Source organism: Octodon degus, unplaced genomic scaffold (genome assembly GCF_000260255.1).
Source record: "Octodon degus isolate 3935 unplaced genomic scaffold, OctDeg1.0 scaffold00361, whole genome shotgun sequence".
NCBI lineage: Eukaryota > Metazoa > Chordata > Mammalia > Rodentia > Octodontidae > Octodon > Octodon degus.
This window is the reverse complement of record NW_004524937.1, coordinates 252,190-274,580: the sequence shown is the minus strand read 5'-3', so window position 1 is coordinate 274,580 and position 22,391 is coordinate 252,190. Positions and strand designations below refer to the sequence as shown.

The following is a 22,391-nucleotide window of genomic DNA, read 5'->3' as shown; positions in this document are numbered from 1 at the left end:
ATCCTGATTACTAAACACAGAAATTGGTTCATTGGGGCTAGGAGCCCCATCTACAAACATATCAGGGTCTTTTGAAAATACCAGATGTCTTCAGGATAGTAGGAAACAGGTGGGACAGACTCATATCCCTCTGAGAGACAAGTAGGCATTTGTGGACAGGATTTCCAGCTATATCAATTTCCTCTTCTTCAGAGGCTACTCTAAAAACCATAATTTTTGGAATTATTTTTCAGAGATAGAGGATCACAAAAGCTTGAACATAAGGGATTTCATTCTACTTTCTATGCTTTATGGAGAAATGATTTAACTGAAAAATACTCTGATTTAAACTGCTATTGTTCCCCATTGCTAACCATTTCCTAGTTCATACTGAGTCCAAGACATATTGCAATAATCTGCGAGTTACTTCTTTTTCAGATTGGCAGGGTCAACTCATTCCCATTAATCAAGAATATAGCTTGGTGGCAAGGTTGGTGGCATCTGTGGGATGCTGTCCTGCTGTCCATGGTGTTTCCCATGAGTCATCTTGGAGGAGAGAGAGAGAGAGAGAGAGAGAGAGAGAGAGAGAGAGAGAGAGAGGAGAAGAGAAGAGAAGAGAGGAGAGGAGAGGAGGGGAGAGGAGAGGAGAGGAGAGGAGGGGAGAGGAGAGGAGAGGAGAGGAGAGGAGGGGAGGGGAGGGGAGAGAAGAGAAGAGGGGAGAGGAGACAGTGGAGAGAGGGGAGATGGTGATTGAGACTGGTGTGGTGGCTGGCGTCTGTAATCCCAGCACTTGGGAGGCTGAAAATAGGAGGATCACTACAAGTCCAATCTACACAGTGAGACCCTGTATACCCTGTAAACCTGGGCCTAAATGCAATAAATAAATAAATAAAGTGGTACCAGGGATTGAACCCAGGACCCTGCATTTGCCAGGCAAGCACTTACTGAGCTATTCCCCCAGCCCCAAGAAACATCTCTTATATTTACATCGATAATAAAACCTTTGGGGCTTTAAGCCAACTGAGATAGAAACCTCTTTAAAAAAGAATCTTAGAAAAAAAATAAAGAATCTTAGACAGGGGCTGGGGATGTAACTCAGTGGGAGAATGGTTGTCAAAAACCTTGAAGCTCTGGGTTTGATCCAAATCACCAAAACCAAAAAAGAAGCCTCAACTAAATAAGAATACAAAACAAGGCACTTGACTTCTGAGCTGGGACTGGGAGGTCCTGTGTAGAGCGATGCAGGCGAGGACCTATCCTATTTGTTGAATAACTATGGAAGAGTACACCAAAATAGAGAAAACTGGAGAAGGTATTTATGGAGTTGTATCTAAGGATAGACACAAAATTACAGGTCAAGTGGTATCCATGAAGAAAAATCAGACTAGAAAGTGAAGGGAAGGGGTTTCTAGTACTGCAATTTGGGAAATTTCTCTATTAAAAGAACTTCGCCATCCAAACAGTCAGTCTTCAAGATGTGCTTATGCAGGATTCCAGGCTGTATCTCAGTTTTGAATTCTTTTCCATGGATCTCAAGAAATAATTGGATTCTATGCCACCTGGGCTGTCCATGGAATGCATCCCTTGTTAAGAGGTAGTTGTACCAGGTCTTTCAGAGTACTATCTTTTGTCACTCTGAAAAAGTTCTTCACAGAAACTTGAAACCTCAAAATCTGTTGATTGATGACAAAGGAACAATTAAACTGGCTGACTTTGGCCTTGCTAGAGCTTCTGGGATACCTATTAGAGTATATATGCATGAGGTAGTGACACTCTGGTATAGATCTCCAGAAGTGCTGCTGGGGTCTGCTCGTTACTCTACTCCAGTTGACCTTTGGAAGATAGGCAGCATTTTTGCAGAACTGGCAACCAAGAAACTGCTTTTATTTATTTATTTATTTATTTATTTAGTATTTTAGAGAAGGGTCTACACGGTGTTCAGGATCTCACTACTAGATCAGACTCGGAGTGATCCGCCTGTTTACAGCATCCCAAGAGTTGGGATTACAGGTGCATGCTACCATGCCCAGTCTCAATTGCCATCTCAGCATGCCCCAGGGGCGGGGCCAGCATGGCAGGCCCAGGGATAAGAAACTGCTTTTATATGGGGATTCAGAACTTGATCAACTCTTCAGGATTTTCAGAGCTTTAGGCACTGCTAACAATGAAGTATGGTCTTAAGTAGAGTCTTTACCAGACTATAAGAATACATTTCCCAAGTGGAAACCAGGAAGCCTGGCAGCCCATGTCAAAAATGTGGATGAAAATGGCTTGGATTTACTCTTGAAAATGTTAGTCTATGATCCTCCTAAATGGATTTCTGGCAAAATGGCACTGAATCATGCATATTTTGATGATTTGGATAGTCAGATTAAGAAGATGGAGTACCCACTATGCCCTTGCATAAGCCAAGCTGGTGGGATGGAAGAACACTTGAAGTAAACACAGTTCTTGATTTGGTGGATTTTATGTTCTCTCTAGGGGAAGACAGATTCCTGGAAGTGAATAAACGTGATAGGGATTTTCAAGACAGACTCCTCGCATCTCAGTGTTGACTAAAGAAACACTATGTATCTGATGTTCATATTTGTAAAGAAATGGTCCAAGACTTGGTTCCAGAGTTCCTAGACCGGGGAGAAGTTACGCAATTTATGGAGCTCATTGCAAAATGAAAATGCAGAGCCTCTTGTTCAAGAATACCAGAAAATGAGATCCACAAAGTCAGGCACGGAATCAGCACAGCGCCCTGGGTGGCTGTGTGGGTCCCGCCAGTCCTGCTGGCCCTGCCTTGATCCTTCGAAGGCCAAAGAGAAAAGGAAACAGCGGTAGCTTCAGGGATGGTGACCTTGGAAGGCCCCTGCTGTGTGCTCAGGATGCGGCCATCTAGCAGATGTAATGGGGAGAAAGTCAAGGCAACCCCTGGAGAGCTTTAAAGTATGTTTCTTGCCACTGTGAGATAGAATCCGTGTCTGCTTGAAGCCTGAGAAAACTACAGTCTAGAGCATAACTCCTACATGGGATCTGCAGGATGCCGGCGTTGAGGTTCCCCCACGTCTGGAGTCCTGGGGGCAAAGGGCCCTGTGCCTACTGCACTAGGACCACAGAGGAAGCTAGAGAGAGGGGTCAGCCAGGCCACACCTGGGCGTGCAGCAAGCCCTCCATTTGCCTGGTCCTACCAGTGCAGAAACCAAGCTTGTATCACCCATCTTCCAAGTGCTTTTGTACAGTTTAAGTTATAAGGAATGCTACATTGTTGCTATTATCCCTCATTCAGCTTGATTATTTTACATTTAAAACCCACGGTATACCTCATCCCTTATTCCAAATGAAGATATATGTGCTAAATTTTTCTTTAAATACAAAACAAGACCAAAAAATATCTTAAACTGTTCTAAGAACAAGGATGGCCCTGCTTTTGCGTACTCACAACCCCTGTAGTTGACCTCTACTGGCTCTCCTTTGGTTCTACTTAGGCCCTCAGGTACATGTCTCTAAATTACCTGACTTTCTGTAGAAGAAGCACAGGGGAATCTAGCCCAGTCCAAAAGAAGGAGGAGCCCCATATGTTCCCTGAAACTGGAGACTTAGTTCTTGTTTACAATGGTAAGGTATCCTGGTGACTATGAATCCAACTGAAAAAACAGTGCCCAAAGTTTGGTGGAGCCATATGACCAATTTGCATGCCCAGACCAACTGAAATGGCTAATGGGGCTGGATCCAAGCAGCTGACCCACTCGGTGAACCAAAGGCCTTCCATGTGACTAACTCACACAGCAAACCAAGATGCTAACACATATGGCAAAAGGCGGACTAAGATGAAACAAGGCCCTGGGAAAATGACTCATTAAAGATGCCCAGAGATCATGGCTCTCTGGAAGAAAACCACAGGTAAGAGTTTGAGCACAAAATGGGTAAACTGTTCTTTACCAAGAGAGAGCTTCCTAAATTCCCCAGCCTGGAGGGTGAGGAGTGAAGGAAACCTTCTCAGCCATAGAATTGAGAGAGAGAAATGAACAGAAAAAGTACCCCCAAAGAACCTCACCGCCTGCCTTTCCGGGTGTGTGGACCAAACATGATACTTGGTTTTGGGGTGTTGGAATGTCCTTCTAGAGGTGGCTTCTAAGTCATTTATATCACTAACAAATAACAGGTCAAGACAAGTTCAAAATGTAGCAAGGTTTTATATTTATTAAAGGCAAGAAAAGAAACAGGATTTGCAGAGTGAGTTTGGGCCAAATAAACTTAGGAAAATAAACACAGCCTGCAGGATGAAAACAGGCTGCTTGGGAGAAAGCACACTAACCCATATGGTTTTGAATCACAAAGATTTGCTAGAAACAGGTTACTAAGTATCAATCTGTTGAACTCTTGGAGTCATTTATGATGTTTCCTAGTTTGTGTTTGAAGATATAATCAATTTATGATTTAATTTTTTTTCCTATATGTAAGCCTCAAAATTTGACTTTGGGGGGGTTAGGATAGGTGCTAAAGTACTGTACATACTGGTTTGTATTTGCACACTAAGCTTAAGACTTACCTCTTGGTCTCTTTCCTTCTATCAACTATGATCTTATTAGTAATTTGCAAACCATTGTTTCTATCCCTCAGGCAAAAGCTCTTTTAATTTTAGATTATAGATTCTATGTTGAGTTTTTTTTTTTTTTAAATCTGATGGTATAGATTGTAAGGCTTTAAAAGTGCTTTATTTCATTAAATTTTTTTTGACAATTAAATATATATGGAATGTGATTTACAATAGCTACATTTTAGAACTGGTGAAGAGGCAGATTTAGTCTTTTTCCCTTGTCAATAATCCATCCATTTGCTACTCAGCTATAAGCCAATAACCTCAGTGAACTGGGAATGTGGCAAAGTGCAGGGTAGCAGGGCTCTTGCCTGGCCCTTATAACTGAGAACTTACATTTTGAAGCCTCCCCAGGAGATTTGTATGCACGTTAATGTTTGAGAAAAGCCAATCAATTGAGCCTTTATCTGAAATTTACCCTGCTGCAAAAAATAGCTGAGTATAATGTATTCTTCAATCCAGACCACAGCTTGGAATTCTGATTTATTTGATGGTGTAATGTTTATCGACTGCCCCTGTTGTGCTAGGGGTTGCAAGGAAAATGCAAACCGACCGGCCATTGTTCTGCTATTACTTTGCTCCAGTGAAAAAGACACAATGTGCTGTTTTTTTCTTTCAGTTTTACTTTTAAAACATGTACACAATCATTGAAGGCAGACAAAGAATTGGGTAGGAGAGACAATCTGTTAATTAAAAATATGTGTGAGCAAAGCCCACTGAGGTTAAAGAGAGAACAATAGTTGGCAATCATTTATCACAGTGCCCTGTTCAAGGATTTCCAGATACCTGGACTAACAGTGGCAATTCTCTTTGAGATTCATTATTCGACAGAACACTCCCCTCCAGGGGGCTGTGACCAAAGTTAGTATGAGAGTTGATGAGGGGTTCACATGTACCGAGACGGAAGGAACGTCACAAGTCACCTGGATATTTGGTCTAGGAGTTAACATTCGGCTGGCTGATTTCTGTGGAGGCAAAGTTTCTAGGCAATTGCTTGCATTTTCTACTTCCCCTCCAGATGTTTCAGCATTATGTTATGCTGTTCAAGCCTATTGTTCTCAGATGTTTCATGAATTTTTAGTAGAAAAACTTCTGAAAACATTGATTTTATGTCTACATTCAATTCCTTATGAAAACTATAGTCTTGTAAGCCTAAAATTTGGTCAAGTTCCCCCTTTGTGTGCAATTATTCCACATAATGGATGCAGAAGACAATCTTAATATATCATTAAGATGTGCTGAAATGCAAGTAAAGATATTGAAGAGGTCCAGAATATGATACTTCTGAATATGTCACTTTGGAATAAGGATTATTGGGAGCTGAAGGCAATTGAGAATCAACAAATACAGGAAGAATTCTGTACACTCCTCCTTATTTACCTAATCTGGCAAACACAGAGACTCTTAATACCAGAGACAGAGTTAGCATTGTTATGAATCTTCACAAATAAAACTTAGTACAATAACCTTTATATTCCATTAGTTTTCTCTAGATATTTTTTAAGTAACATTTAAAAATTCTATGATTCATCAGAGTGCAACTCTCTCTTTCTTTATTGAAATGTTAAGCTCCCAAGTCTACTGTTTTGTATTTATTTTTTTGCAAATTCCCATGGATGTAAAATACCAACAAATTTATATTTCTTTTCTCTCATCAGTACAAGTTTTGACAGTTAGATCTGTAGGGCCTCATACGCTGAACTCAAGAAGGGTTAAGGTGAGTGTTTTCCTTCCCAGCAATTGGGCTCTATCAACAGTTCCTTTAAAAATTATAGTAGATGATTTTGTAAAAGAAAGGGAGAAATAAATAAGAAAGGAAAGAGACCAATGTAGACATGAAGTGTGTGAAAAATCAAAGCATCAATACAAATGGAATGAGAGGTTTTAGGCATTAGGTACTTAGTCATCTGTTTCATATGACCATTACTCAAACTGTCATAAAGGGAAGCATACTATAAGGAGAGGTGGCTATTGTCACACTCACAGCCTGCGGTGCGATGAGCTGGAGGTTGGATCAATAGCAACTCTGCTCCATCAGATCATGAACTTAAATAAGAATTGCCACTGCTAATCAGGTATCTGGAAATCCTTGAACAGGGCCCTGTGATAAATGATTGCTGTCTATTGTTTCCTCTTTAACCTCAGTGGACTTTGTACACTCGAATTTTTAATTAACTAACTTAGTTAAGGACATTTAAAATGCTACATCTTTTAAAAATTCTCCACAGGAAGGTTATTACTGGGATAGACATCAGGATAAATGTCCTTCCTTTTTTTTTTTTTTGTAGAGATGCAATTGTTGGCTTTAAATTTTTCTCCAAAAAATATTCAAGAAAGACTTGATTTCACATTTCAGTTATTCCTTTGTACTTTGTCTCCCAGAATGGAAGCATTTTAAAAATTAAAGGTAAAAAAATAAAATATACATATAATGTTCTTTATGGGGCATTAAACAAAAGTCAAAGCTTTAGAAAATTACAACCTTCAGTACAAAACAGAGTTATCTTTTGATTTTTTGAAAGTTAATTAGCAATGAAAAATCTTTTAGAAAAAAACATTGAATTAAACTGAGCTTATGGAGTTAATACTGTTCCTTTAAGTACATTAACAGACTAAGAGTTTACCAGCCATGAGATTTACTGTTATATTTTTGTGGGTTTTGTTCTTTATATTCAGATATGAAGCTAAAAAACTTAAATTTGTGGTTTGTTTTAACAACAGTAGGAAAAGCCTGCTACTTTATTTCAGTTAAGTGATTTTATAAAGCTCGGATTGATGTGATAGTTAAAACCATATACCTGCATTTTTACTTGTAATTGGTGTCCCTTATATTCAGTGAGTGAATGGTGCTGTGATCAGCATAAGACAGCCAGCAATAGATGCCTATTTTGTTTTTCTGATTTGGCTGGTAAATTAGCAAATATTGTCCATCTTAGGTCATGTGAGAGGGGAATGAATGGTCTTAGCATCTTATTAAAATTTTTTCTGGGTATTGATTCCAAGCTCTTATTTCTGGAAACCCTCATGTGTTTTTGATGCAGTGATAGCATGGCCGGAGATCACCATGGGGATGGGAAAATAGGCACAATGCTAGGCCCTTAGTTGGTTCTCACTAAGAACATAACTTTGTGTTTTCTTCTGGCACAACCAGGGACTAAAAGCCATTTTGCAATGAATGATGACTCTTCACTTGGGCTTGTAGGTGCCCAGTAGATAAATAAAAGCAGAACAAAGTTTGACTTTCATTTTTTAACTTTTGTTAGTGTTAAGGTTTGGGTTAAATCTTTCAGCTCTACATATAGAAATATGAATTCTTTAGAGAGTGTTTGTCTAGAAGTTGGCAAAGCAAGCTTGATTGTCCATGAATTTATGTATTCTTACCCAATTCAAGATGAGGGACAGAAGGATGGTAGCATTCCAGGGACATTCAAATAGACCCAGAAAGTCTCCAGTTGTTTCCCTGTAATTACCTGAAAATGAGACCACTTCTTAGCCAAAAGTATTCCAGAGCTGTGACACCAAGACTCAGATAATGGTCACACAGGCTGCAGCCTACTGGCTAATACTTGAAAGCTAGCCTTTCCAATTTTTAGGTGGGCCAGTCTGAACCCTGGTATAGTATGCCTCTCCAGCTACCTAAACTGAAGTGCTTTCCTATCTTCCCTCTTAACTTTCCAATGAAAGTTTTTTTAAACCTTGTACATTTGTGCTTTAACTTTACTTTCTACTATTACTGAATGTAAAGTCTCATGATAGACAGCAAATGAAGATTCATATGCACTTAAAAGCAAGAGTGAAAATATTCATTTCTTTTGATTATCTACTTGTTACTTACTTTCACTTTCAACCACTTATAGCATCTCCTAACCTCTATTTTTATTATTTATTGCTGCAAAATGAAGCATTCTGAAATACATTCATGTAAAAACAAGAACTACATACCAGGAAGTCAGATGGAGTGCAGTGAAGGTAACATCTCTACTGTATAACCCCTGAATTCTCTGGGGAGATCAAATAGTTGTGCAGTAGTTTAAGTAAAGGGGGATAGAAGTATTTGGAGATTCTAAACTTACATATCTAAACTGTGGGCCAGGATGGCCCAAAGGCTGGATTCTCCTGGAGGTTGAGAGGAAAATATATACATGGCTTCTGCACATACACTGGGCTTCTCAGTGGTGACTGGATTCTGAATGGAAGTGTTCAAGAGCAGGGAAAACAGTAGAGTATGTTTGCTAAGGCAGCTGGCTTTGAGACTTAGATTTGGAAGTCACAGTAGGTTGCTTAGGTTCTATTCACTGATTAATGCCAGCACAGTTTTGCCTGTAGCCAAGGGGAGAGGATCTAGATAACATCTCTTGATGGGATCATTATCAAAATTCATGATTCTTTTTGTTTTAAAAATATACCACAACTCCAAATTTATATGTTTTCTTTTTTTGCTAAAAGAATCTTCCTTAATTATCTTACAAATAAACAGGAGCTATGTAGTACTTTACAGGGGAAAATCAGAGATCAGTTTTGTATTGTTTCTCACAACATTACCCAGCTCACCCATCTACACACAGAAGGTTATAGTAATTGCTAGGGGCATTTCGCACAGGTTATTTTTCTTCTAATGCACCTTGGAGTCAATCAGGCTATTGTAGTAGTGTTCTTTCTGATGTAGTCATCATTAACTACAGTTCTATTAACTGTTCATTTGTGGAGTAAAACACACCCAAGTACAGGGAATTGCTTTTGAGCCAAGCCATTGTTTCATGAATATTAGAACAAAAATCAATATATATTGACTGAGTTTGTGTAGATGAATGTGATAGCATTGCCCTTAGCAAAATATGGTTTATTTCTCCAAAACAATGTGTGAGGCTTAGGACAAAAATAAGAACCACTTAAGCTTTGAAGCTATTGAACTCTAGGCTCATAGCTAGCAAGTTAATTTCTTCAAATGTTTGAAGCTCTTGAACAGATGCTACACTTGCTAAAGTGCTTACTCCTGACTGAATAGCAGTGGGCAAGAGGGCGGATGATGACAATGACTATAGATAATATTCTGGTGACACTTTTAATGAACAATATATTATCTCTATTGATTTTCAAAACAAGTGTGTCAGACAGATATCATCATCCCAAATTTACAAGTATCAGACATTTTCTGAAGCATGCCCAAGGTCATCATCTTGCATGGTAGAATGGAGATTTCACCTCTTCAGATATTACTGCTTCTGGAAAGTCATAGCTGAAGCTGCTCAGCCAAATTAAAAGTACTCCTTCTCTGCCTTTGTATTACTTTGAAATCTACCCATATCCACTACTTCGTGTTGTAATTATCCTCTGTGTTTGTTTCCCTCACTTGATATTTGACTAGAAAGGATTTGCTTCATGTACTTGCATTCACTAAGGATTTGATCTGAAGTAACCAATTGATGCTTGCAGAATGCAAGAATGAATAAAGGGCCTGTAACTCAAAAACTCTTTCTTACAATCTATGGTGCATTTAAAAAAAAAAAGAACAAGGTGAAAAGAAGCTGTTTTTTTTTTTTTTGTGACTAGGATAATGTAGCTATTGACACAAAGACCTGTGAATTGCCTGTGACATTGTTTTAGCTTATTTTGCTGGAATAAAAATAGCCAGGATATCTGTGTATTTGAGTGCAGCAATTAAGGGGAAAATATTAGAAGTTGGGGTGAAAAAAATTAATGAGGTGGGTGTCAGATCATATAAAAGTTTATGAAACTCTGAGTGACCTGATTAAATTTAGGATGCAAAGCTGGGCATGGTGGCACAAACCCATAATCCCAGGACTTGGGAGGTTGAGGCAGGATTGCTGCAAGTGCTGGACAAGCCTAGACACAAAATGAGCCCAAGGGCAGCCTAAACCGAATAGTGAGACCCAGTCTTGAAAAGACACAAAACAAAACAACCATTCCCCAAATCTTAGAAGACAAAGTGATTCTTTTACAAACCTATGATAAAAATAGGTGGAAAATTAGCAAGATTAGAAATGGAAAAATCCATCATGATTAGTTTATTACAGTGATAAGATCAAAGGCTACTATTTCTTGACAAAAGTGAGGGGTTATTGCATTTTTTTTTTTGTCTTTTTGAGTCAGAGTCTCCCTTTGCAGTTCAAGCTGGCCTTGAGCTCACTTTGTAGCCCAGGCTGGTCTTGAACTTGCAATGATCCTCCTGCCTCAGCCTCCCAAGTGTTGGGAAATACAGGTGGGAATCACCACACCTGGCAATACTTAGATTTTATCTTGAAAGTAGAGCCAACAGGAGCCTCATGAACTCATAAGTTGCATTTTAGAAGAGGATCAGACCAGTGTGGTGCTATGGCTGGCTTGCTGTGAGAAGGTGGGGCCTGATCAGGAGTAGGTCTTTTGAGGTGTGAGCTGGATGATACTATCTCCCTTTTTGGCTCCTTTCTCTTTTTACTTCCTCCTGGCTATCAGGGGGTGAGCAGTTTTTCTCCATCCAGGCTCTTGCACCAGGTCTTCTTGTTTTAGAATGAGCCAACTGTTTTGGAATATGTTAGGTACAAACACATGCAATTGACCAGACCAGACATTCTGACTCGAGTAGAAGATTTGTTCAGGGTAGCAAGCAGGCTGGCTGTTTAGTGGACCAAGACAGCAGTGAACAAAGCAAAGCACAGAGCTTGTAAGGATTGGGGAGGGGGTTGTGGGCTGGAATAGCTGAGGGAGAGCTAACCTTGGCAAGGCTTCCTGGTCTGTGGGGGACTTTTGATGTTAACCAAGGAGAGTTTCTATGGTTGTTTACCCAGGTCAACATCAGGGGGCTTGTTCTGTGGTTTTGGGCTTGGCTCTGTATGGGGTAAGCGGGGAAAGAGTTTGGGGGCAGGGTGCCTGAGAAACTTTAAGTCCTTACCTATCATCCAAGACTCTACGATTTTGGGCTTGGCTCTGTGTAGGGACAAGGAGGAAAGAGATTGGGGGCAGAATGCTGGGGAAACTTTGAGTCCTGATGTAGCAGAATAGACTAAAAATCTATCCTTTAAGTTGGAGGTGTTAGATGTTCTGTCCCAGGGATGAGAAAAGTAATTAAGACATATTTTGACAGTAGAAGTGGGCTTGTTGCTATGACTACTCAATCATGTGGGTTAGAAGTCTCTGGAAGAGCTTCAGGGAAAAAGTTTGGAAAGGCTTAGAGATACCAAGTAGAGAAACCCTAGTATGCTTCAAACCAGGCTTGACAGGAGAGTTGGTCAGAGCTAAGAAGACAAGAATTCTGATAGAAGTTCAGATGGTGCTAGCTGGGCATGGTGGTACACACTTGTAATTCCTCACTTGGAGTCTGAAGCAGGAAGATCATTGTGAGTTTAAGACTATCCTGGACTACAAAGTGAGTTCAAGGCCAGCCTGATCTGCATAGTGAGACCCTGTCTCAAAAAGACAAAAAAAAAAAAAAAAAAAAAAAAAGGAAAAGAAAAAAGGTCTGCATAAATTTGGTTGGTAAAAATCATGTGTTAACACTTGACATGCCTGTCATTCTGGTCTTCTAAATACATACTTCTTGTCATGACATGCCAATTATTACCATGTTGTCTCACAAGTACATTTTTTTTTTAAATGAGTAATAAATGAAAAAAAAAGACACAAGAAAAAGAAAAAATTTCACAGGACTGTCCTGCTACAATGCTGTATATGGTTAGATTTCTAAATTTCTGTGTAAAAATATGTGTTTATTCCTATTTTTAAAAATTTGTTTTCTTCATATTCTGTAAGGACTTAAAGTTCAACACATCAATACTTGATGGAAAATACCTGTTCCTCTTTCTACCTAAGATGTTTGATATTTAGACAGACGGTTAGGGTAAAGCGAACTGCATACATTGCAGGGTGATAATAAGCTTCTCTTCTGGAGGGCTAACAACCTATGTTTGCAGATCAAAAACTGGAGAAAAGGAAGGGCTGCAAGGTTAGCCAACATTTTGGCCCTAGCCTTTCAAGATCAGTGAAGACTGAAGACACAGGAGAACCTGTACTGTAACATCATATAACTAAGTTGTGCCCCAAATTTTCTGATCAAGGAGATGATGGAGCCACAGAGGAATGTGATCGATGATGTATAGTGTGCCTAAGGAGAGTCACATGGAGAGAAAACATTCTCTGAGGCTTTCACAGAGAGCAAATTGGTTAAACGATGGCCATGACTCATCCACATGGCTGACATAGACAAAGGATCTATGAACTGCGGTGCAGGGTTTCAGGATAAATCCTGAGGGGATTTGACTGACCTTGTCAGATACAAAAGTTACATTTCTTGTTATATAGGTCTTGCTTTATCTTGGTCTTAACCATCCTGCAGAAAAGTATAAAAATGAGGTATAGAAAATAAAGCCATATTAATATGCTGAGCTGTAAAAGGCTCAAGTCAACTTCTGCGGATAACCCACTACTGTTGTGGACTGCTGGACTGTGTTGGACTGTTTTGCTGAATTCATGCAGCTATGGTATTTGGATGCCAATAGAATACCCATCTCTGACAGGCCTAAACATAAAAAGGGATACAAAGGAAGGACCATTTTGTATTTGAATATACAGAATAGTTGAGGTAGATATACAGCTACTTTCACTTAATTCAGTGAGAAGAAAGATTTGTAGTAATAGTGTTTGGATAGGCTATCCTGTCTGCTTCTTATACTATGGATAACCACTAAGAAGATAACAATGTACAATGTATTAATTATTGAAAATGTCCAAATAATCAGCTTTGAAACTGTCTCATTGATATTTGTTTCTCAATAAAACAAAATAAAACAAAAAATAATTAAAAAATTAGGTGTTAGGAAGTTTCAGCTGGGAACAAGGATTCCACTGGTGTGTGTTGTAGTATGGTGGAAAATTGGTCTATATTTTGCTCATATCCTGAAACTTTGTGGGCAGCTAAGATTAAGGATGATGGATTAATTAATCTGGTAGGGGACATTTCAGAGTAGTTCAGGGTCTAAGCTGTTGGACTACTTGCTTCTTTTAGGAGATTCACTGTGGTGAGCTGGATAATGAAGACATATTAAATAATTTGAAAATTTACTGGTAACCAGAAAAGAAACACCTATAATAATACACCCCAGAACAGTTGGCAGTTGAAAAGATTAACATAAATAAACTAAGGATCTGCTGGGCCCTCAGCTTCATTTCAACTCAGGGAAACAACTGTACCTACCTGGAGTCCTTCTATCTGCACCTGACCTAGAAAGCTTACAGGAAGCCATAAGCTTCGGCTATCACAGGACATATTTCTCTTGTTCCCTGTCCTTGAAAGATCACTGAAAGACACTTGATGCACTGTGAAGAAAACCACCATTTCATATGCTTTATCTTTTTTCTGTTGTTGTTTTGGAAAGGATATATCTGGCCCCTCACAAGCCCTCTTGGTCAGATCAGAGATCCAAGTAAGTTTGTTATAATTCAGATCTGTTTGTTGTTGGGAGAATAGTTTAACAGTGTATAGATTGTTTCATTAGATTATCTAAAACAAGGCAGGGAAGAGAACTTGGAAAGGATCATACTGGGCCAGGGAGGTATATGTAGTGAATGTCAGTGTGAAAACATTTGCCATTGTGAGAGTTTGATATTAGCAATACAATCTGTTAGGCCAGCCTGACAAATAGGACTTTTATTCATTTATTTGTTTATTTTTGAGAAAGTGTCTTGCTATGGCGTTCAGGCTAGCCTTGAATGCCTATTTAATCCAGGCAGTCTTAAACTCATGGAAATCCTCCTACCTCAGTTTCTCAAGTGCTAGGATTATAGGCATGTGTCAACATTGTGGCAAAACATCTATTTTTAGTTGTTTAATCATTTTAAAAATATGAAATTATTATGATATCAAGTGAAATTATGTACCTCAAGATGTTCATACATTTTTTAGTTACCCATCATAAATCTGGAATAGACAACTCTATTTTTTCTTGTGTTTATTTGATTTCTACATTGGCCTTTCTGAAATGTTCATAAATCATTATGTTTGTAATCAATATAATTTTTATGATCTATATTCACCATAAGAAGCAATTCTCATTAAATAGAATAAATGAAAGCTTTACGAGAATAAGAAAAATTTAAGTTATATTTTCAGAGGTAGAATATCAATAGCTTAATAGAAAAACGATTACTGGTAAAAGTTCTACAGACAAAGGGAAGTTCTGCCACAAATTTATGTGACATATTTCTAATCAATCTTTCTATTGGAATAAAGATTCCTTTTCCTTTTTTAGACAGCATGTCACTATGTGGTTCAGGCTCCTTTAAAGTCACTATGTAGTCCAAGGTAGCCTCAAACTCACAACAATCCTCTTGCCTCATCCTCCTTAGTGCTAGGATTATAAATTTGCACTGACATGCCTGGTTCCCCTTTCCCTTCTTATATGTCTTACATTACCATTGAGAAATGAGATTAAATTAAAAATCTGATTAATTATAAAAATAAGGATGCTCTATTTCTTTATAGTCTTCAATATGGCAGAAAAAGATCTGAGACCTTACTACATCAACAAAACCAGAAGCCTACCTTGCTCAGCACTATCAGAGTTTTTCATCCTTCTCACAGTTCCTCAAAACTGGATGCTCTGTTTGTTCTTTTATTTTGAAAACAAGATTTGAGAACTGGCCTTCCTTCTGTGATACAAAAAGCTACTCAGTTTACTCTGTCCTTATAAGAGTAGAAAAGACAAAATGGGCACTAAAAGACTGAATTGAGTATGTGAACCCAATGTTGTAGATACACTGAAAAGTAAGTAACAAGTAAAAGAGAAGCAAGATTGGTTCTGCATCCCATGTTTGTATTTTTGGTGGCCAGAAAATACTTGGGCCAAGGGCTGGGGAGATGGCTTAGTGGAATAAGCACTTCCCTGACAAGTGCAAGGGCCTGAGTTCAATCCCCAGTTCTGAAAAAAAAAAAAAAAAGAAAGAAAAAAAAGAAAATACTTGGGTTAGGCAGGTTGCCATATAGGGAGAGGATTAACATGGTGGTTACATTCAGTGATGCAAACTCCCACTCAGCAGTTTGAGTTACCTCACAGTATGCAAAGTTCTGCTTGAAGCCAGATACCTCATTTAAATCTACTGGCATAGGGCCAGTGAGATAGCGCAGCGAACTAGATGCCTACCTAGTCAAGTGCAGGACTGGGGTTCCATCCCAGGTACCACATGCTGCACCCACACAGCACCCGGACATGCTGAGCTGGTCACCAACTGGGAGTGCCTGTAATCCCAGCACTGAGGAGGCTGAAAACAGGAGGATCACTATAAGTCCAATCTGATTAGTGAAACCCTGTACAAAAAAGAAAAAATCTACTGGTATAGTAGCCAGTGGTGCTGGTAGAGGCACCATTCTGAAAATGTCCCATAGAAGAAGACCTTAACACAAAGGTGGTAAGATCTATGAAACTGTCGACTTATACCAAATTTTATTTATTCATTTATTTTTATTAATTTTATTGAGAAACAAATAGCACTGAGACAGTTTCAAAACAGGTTAGTGAGACAGTTACAATAATTAATATATTGCATATTGTTGTCTTTGTAGTGGTTATTCATAGTACAAGATGCAGACATGATATCCTGTCCTTACACTCTTAGTATAAATCTTTCTTCTAATTGAATTAAGAGAAAGTAGCTGTATATCTATCCTAAATGTTTTGTATATACAGATACAAAATTGTCCTTCATTTATATCCCTTTTTTGATTTAGTTTTGTCAGAGATGGATATTCCATTGCCATCTAATTATTGTAGGTGCATGAATTCAGCAAAATATTCTAATATAGTCCAGGAGTCCATAATAGTAGTGGGTTATCCATAGGACTGGCAGTATCACAAGTTGTTGACTTGAGCCTTTTACAGCTCAGCATATTAATATGGCTTTACTTTTTATACTTCACTTTTGGAATTTTCTGCTGGATGATTAAGACCAAGATAAATCAATACCTATATAACAAGAAATGTAACTTTGATATCTGACAAGGTCAGTCAAATCCCATCAGGATTTATCCTGAAACCCTGTATCGCAGTTTGTAGATTCTTTGTCAGTTTCAACCATGTGGATGAGTTGTGGCAATTGCTTGACCAATTTGCTCTCTGTGAAAGCCTGAGAGAACATTTTCTCTCCATGTGAATCTTCTTAGGCACACTATTCATCGTCAATCACTTTCCTCTGTGGCTCCATGTTCTCCTTGATCAGAAAATTTGGGACAGCACTGAGTTACATGATCTTACAGTACAGGTTCTCTTATATCCTGAGTCCTCACTGACCTTGAAAGGGTAAGGCCAAAATGTTGGCTGACCTTGCAGCCCTTCTTTTTCTCTAATTTTTGGTCTGCAAACTTAAGTTGTTATCTCTCCAGAAGAGAAGCTTAAAGATACTATTATCCTATAACATAGGCAGTTGAGTTTAACTGCACTATCTGTCTGAATATCAAACATCTTGGACATAACATGGCACAAGTATTTTCCACCAAGTATGGATGTGTTAAGCTTTAAATGTCTACAGAATGTGAAGAAAAAATAAAAGCAATTAAAAAAGGAATAAACAATTACATATTTTTACACAGAAAGTTTCAATAGTGTTTTTGACTCTGAAAGCTGTATCTGTATCAATATCCCAAATGTAAGACAGCATTCCACAGGGTAAGAGGCTCATTTGAATACCATAAAGTCATGTAGTATATTGGTTTCTGGCTAGACATGGATATTATTCATTTCATCATCCTAAGAAATGTTAAAACTCTAGCATTGTTAGGGCTTGGGTGCTAGGCAGACACAACAAATAGTTTTAATGTCAAAATACTTCACAGGCAGTGGCTAATTTGGTACCAGTATGTTGATCAAAATCTGTATTTTTGATATGGAGTGTAGAAAATTTGCATAGAAAAAATTCATTCATGTAAAATTAAAGCATGCTTGAACAAACAACACTGTTGTTTGTTTATTTCAGTCTAGATACATCAAATATATTTTGTTTGTTTGTACTGGGGATTGAACTCAGGACCTTGTGCTTGCCAGGCAGATGCTTATGCTACTGAGCTGTCTCCCCAGCTCCATCCTAATGAACAGTCTTGACTATCAGAATATTACATACATTGCTGGCCCCACCCCGGGGGCACTCTGAGAGGGCAATTGAGACTGGACGTGGTTGCATGCGCCTGCAATCCCAGTCTTTGGGAGGCTGTAAACAGGAGACTCACTATGAGTCCAATCTAGTACTGAGACACTGAACACCCTGTAGACTCTCCTCTAAAAAAGTAGAAAAAAATATTACATATCTTTATAATAAATGTTCATGCAAATTCTATAAGTAGAGTTCATTCTTGGAGAGACCTGAAATGTCTAATGATATTGAAAAATTGCCCAGGATGTACATTAAGGTAATACTCTTACCCACTCTATAAATACTCATTTAGCCTCCTATTCAAGAATCATTTATTAAGGTTCTGTTTTTGCACAGTACTAAACCCCAAAAATAAAAATATGAATAAAATACTCCTCACTTTGAAGATTCCTATATCTAGAAATATGTAATTTGAATGATAATTTTTGTTATGTGGGTTTTGAAAATATTTAGCCGCATTGATCAGTCATATGAAAGATAAGAGAGGGTGTAAATTGTGAAGAGAGTTTCAGGTTGTCTTTGGAGAGCCAGTTCTGGCGTAGATCTGAGGAAGTTTGGAAGAAGCAATATGCTTTATGAAAACATTGATTTCTGACTTGCGTTTTGCCTTCAGGATCATATGCTATTTGCTTTGAAACACTGGGAACCCTACCCACTTTCCACTGTCCTAGTGTTTTTCCCCCTTGGGAGTTGAGTGCATCTTTAGTTTAAGAATATTGCATAGATGGTGTATCCACACCCCTGATATCCTCCAGCATTTACAGTTCCCCTGTAAGGTAGGCTAGATGAGCAGTTTTACTTCCAAGTTATAGAATGGCTTTCTAGTAGAAGTAGAGTAAGTCTCTTCCCCAATATCACATGGCCACCAACTGTGGGAGCAAGGATTTTGTTGGTTTCTCTACCCACAACCGATTAAGTGTCGTCATCAAACTGAAGTTTTCTCAGGTAGACAACTTTCCAGTGTTTCCCTTGACAACCTTAGGAGTAGCACCCAAGCACTGCTCCCAGAAATCCTTGTTACTATTTTTCCTGTCTGAAACAGGCTGAGGGTGTGCAGTATAGGCTACAAGAAATGGATTTGTCTTTTCTGATATTCCTAGTTCTTGATTACAAGTTTGGGTTTTGAAAGGAGAAGATCTCTTTTGAGCAGCAAGTGTCACAGAAGAGTCTTTCAACACCCAATATTGCACAACAATGAGAGCATACTATATCCATTGTATATAGCCCAGGAAACAGTCATAGAGAATTAAAATAATTTTTTTCTCAGCTACATGGTTTATAATTAACTAAGTTTATTCAAGCTACATTAGCTTTCAGGTCTTCTTTATCCTCTTACACTATAGGCCTTTAAGTAGGAGTTCAGGAGAAAAATGGAAGAATAGCTAGACTGTTAAAAAAGTGATAAGAGGTAGGAGAATGAGCACTGATATGCACAGCCAGAAGTGGGGTGTAAGTGGAGATTGTGGGAAAAGTGGCTGGTACACAGTGTCTTTCATATGTGTTAGCACTGTATATCTTCTTGCTTCTTCTCCAGGAAGAATAATTCTCTTTACAGTCTTCCTCCACCTCTGAGGTTATATAATTTGCCCTGTGATCTTTTTGTAGGTATAAGTATGTACTGGAAACTTCTTAAAATATACTTGATTAGAAGAAAATGATTTTAACTTGTATATTTATATAACAAATAGTATTATAGTAATTTAGTCCTAAATTAAAATACCAATAAGGGCTTTTTATTCAAAATTACATTGTGGTTTATTACATGGCAGATATTGCTTCTAATGAGTTAGACCCACACAGTACCTTTTAATAGGGAACTTAAATTATTCCAGTGGGTGGCTGCTTAGAGGTATAGAGGTTAGGGCAGACAGATGGCTTTGAATCCTAGCTTTTTCATAGCTTTGTTACCTTGCAGAAGGGGCTTTAACCTATTTTAACTTATGTAACTTATGTAATAGGAAGGATTTCTCCCACTTAGAGACATTAAGGGGAGTAAATGACACATATCATATGGGGTAATGGATAAAAGAAGAGGTCAAATCCTATTAGTTTTACTCTACTTTCCTCCATACAGGTTTGAGAGTTGGCTTCAACTTTAATGATTCACTTTTAGATGGACAAATAGAAACAAAATGAAGAATTTACCAAACAGAATTATGTCCTATTAAGCTTCCAATTTGCTTTTCTTGCTACTGACTGTGTTAAAGCTGCATTGCAGGCAACTCTATAGGAGGTCATAATCCTATTTGGGGCTGTTGAAAGATGCTGATTCTGTGTCAGTTTGACATTTTCTAGAGCTCTATGGGAAAAGTACTTGCTCTACTTTGAACTCTTCTGGTGGTGAGTTGTATGATGCTGATGAAAACCTATTAGACAATCCAGGGCTTTGATGTTTCCACAACGGTGGGGTTTTGCTTCTTTTTAAGTATTTACATTCTTAGTTCTACTGTTTTTGCCTGTATATTTACTTGTTTCCATCACCATATAGAGGCTGAAGGTGCATCTTTCTTATCAAGTATCCTGAACAGTATGTTTTCCATTGCCTTGTTATCTTGCAGATTAGAAAACCCGGGCCGGATTGGGTTTGAGGTGATATAACAATGTTGACATTCATAGCAGAGTTAGTAATCGGTTACTGAAACATTACAAGTGAAACACACCATTTCATATGTACAACCTTCTTCTCCAGGGCACTGCCACCAGAAGGGAACAGTGTGGCCAGTTTGATCTATAGACCCTTCTCAAATGAGCTTTAAAGGTGAAAACTTCAAAGATTTCCTTGGACAACTGTGACAATAGCCCCTGTCTGATTTATACATTTGTTTGTTCATTTTCACTTTCTTACTATTATGTTTCATAAGAACTAGAAAATTTTTGTCTTGTTCTCTATGACATCTACTATACAAAAGTAGTTCTTAGACATGGTGAGATTTCAACATATATACAAAGAATAAATTAAATGAATAAACAGAAGGTTATCACTTTCTCCATTCTGGATATCTGTAGGCCAAGAGCTCCAGGAAGATGACATGATTTTAAGTGTTTCCATGACCAGGTTAGTGATACAAGAAAATTCTTACATCTCTTCAGGGGACTATGAAGACCATAAGAATGGATATTGGGGTTGAGTAGTCACTGCAGTTTGCAGAATTACAGAATATCTATGTTATGGGGCCTCTCATGTTATCACAAGAATTGGCAGAAATACAAATAGAAGCTTGATAAAATAATTCTAAATCAGGACAACAGAAACTAATTACTCTAAACAAAGATTAGAGAAGCAAGTTTTTTTTTTCTAATATTATCTCCAATTTACTTCCAACCTTATTGTTCTCTTTTAACATTAACCATTTCTAGCTTTCACTTTTTAAAGCATATTTAAGTTTATTGGTTCATTTTAAGTGTGTATAATGATCACATTCATCATGACGAATTTGTATGTGTGCATGATATAACTGGATACTTTTTTCCCCCATTCTCCTACCCTCCTTTCAACATCTCTTCCCTTCTCTATTTGAAAAAACTTTGTTTCCATTTATTCTTTTTTCTTCATCTTTTTTTCTTTTTCTATATTTAGAACAGGGTCTATAGGGTCTCACTATGTAGATCAGACTCGTAGTGATTCTCCTGTTTTCAGCCTCCCAAGTGCTGGCATTACAGGCATGAGCTACTATGCCTAGTCTCAGTTGCTGTCTCAGCATGCTCTGAGGGCAGAGCTTGCACAGCAGGCTAGGGATTGAACCTGGTCTCTGTGATCTGCCTACGCAGGCTACCCTCAGTGGAGAAGGATTCCTTTTTACCCAAAGCCCTGCAAGCATTTGTTTTTGGTTGATTTCTTGGTAATGGTCATTCTTTCTTGGGTGAGATGGAATCTCAGTGTTGTTTTACTTTGCATGTCTTGAATGACAAATGATGATGAACATTTGCTATATTTATTTGTCATTTCGACTTCATCTGAGAAGTGCATAGTTGTCTGAGATGCCCACTTTTGGGCTGAGTCTTTAAATTCAGGAGAGTCTAGTTTTTGAGTTCTTTAATTAGTAATCTTTTGTCTGAGGGACGGATGGTAATTTTTTCCCCCACATTGTGGGTTGTATCTTTGTTATGTTGGTTGTTTCTCTTGGTGTGCAAAATCTTTTTAATAAGATGAGATCCCAGTTGTTGATTCTTTGTTATATTCTCCTTGTGATTTTGGTTTTGTTCATAAATTTTTACCTATGCCAATGTCTTCAAGAGTTCTACCTATTCTATCTTTCTTCAGATTTAATGTTTCTATTTTAACAATTAGATGTTGGTTTTTGCTATCCACAAGCAAGGGATATCTTTCCATTGTCTGCTAGCCTCTTCAGTCTCTTTTTTAAGAATAGTATAATTTTCAATATAGAGGTATTTTACTTCTTTCATTAGATTGATTAATAATTATTTCATGTTTTGGATTGACATTGTGAAAGATGTTGTTTCTCTATCTTCACTAACTGAAATACTGTCTTCTATATCTGTGATTCTGTCTTCAGACTGGCTCATTCTGCTGGGAATACTCTCACTGGAATTTTTTTTTTTTTGGTATTTAATACAGAGTCTACAGGGTCTCACTGCATAGATTGGACTCATAGTGATTCTCCTGTTTTCAGCCTCCCAAGCACTGGAATTGCGGGTGTGCAGCACCATGCCCAGCCTCAATCCCATCTCAGCGCAC

General features: G+C 38.2%; 1 pseudogene; it reads left to right on the top strand.

The window, feature by feature from the left end:
* Nucleotides 1-1,254: 1,254 nt before the first annotated feature.
* Nucleotides 1,255-22,391, top strand: part of LOC101581148 — a 35,084-nt pseudogene continuing 13,947 nt past the window's right edge.